Below are 530 nucleotides of genomic sequence, written 5' to 3'. Positions count from 1 at the left end.
GTTGAGACTCTGAGTGGAGTCGCACAGACTCTGGGTCCTGTGAAGCTTCGATGTTTTGTGGTTCTAGAAATCCTATAGGAGACGGTCCACAGCAGGTGAAGCTAATGCTGTCATAGAGGTGGTGAAACCAAAGATCTGCAGTTCCGACTAGAGGTGCTGATGTACAAACAGGACAAAATCATCTCATGTGAATGTAGTTCAGGCACGTTTTAAAATGAATGCAGTCATGTTAATGCCTAACATCTTCTATCTTGTGCCTCTCCTCAAGGACCCCCTCCTCAGTTCCTGAGGCTCCTGTAAGTCATGTACAGGGGAATGGAGAGGTGGGCTCTGTCCAGTCTGAGCCCTGAGTTACCCTGTGTGTATCTTAGGATACTTTGTATTTCTGTGGTGGCTCTTGGAACATCATCTCTTTCAGTTCTGATTTTATTTGGCCCTCTCTTTAAAAAAAAATACTACTGTGTCTTTTATTCCTTACAGAAGTTTAATAAGTGTTTGATATACTACCCTTACTCTATTGTATACTTTTG

This window comes from Tursiops truncatus, unplaced genomic scaffold, assembly GCF_011762595.2.
Source record: "Tursiops truncatus isolate mTurTru1 unplaced genomic scaffold, mTurTru1.mat.Y mat_scaffold_102_arrow_ctg1, whole genome shotgun sequence".
Taxonomy (NCBI): domain Eukaryota; kingdom Metazoa; phylum Chordata; class Mammalia; order Artiodactyla; family Delphinidae; genus Tursiops; species Tursiops truncatus.
Note: the sequence above shows the minus strand (reverse complement) of the source record.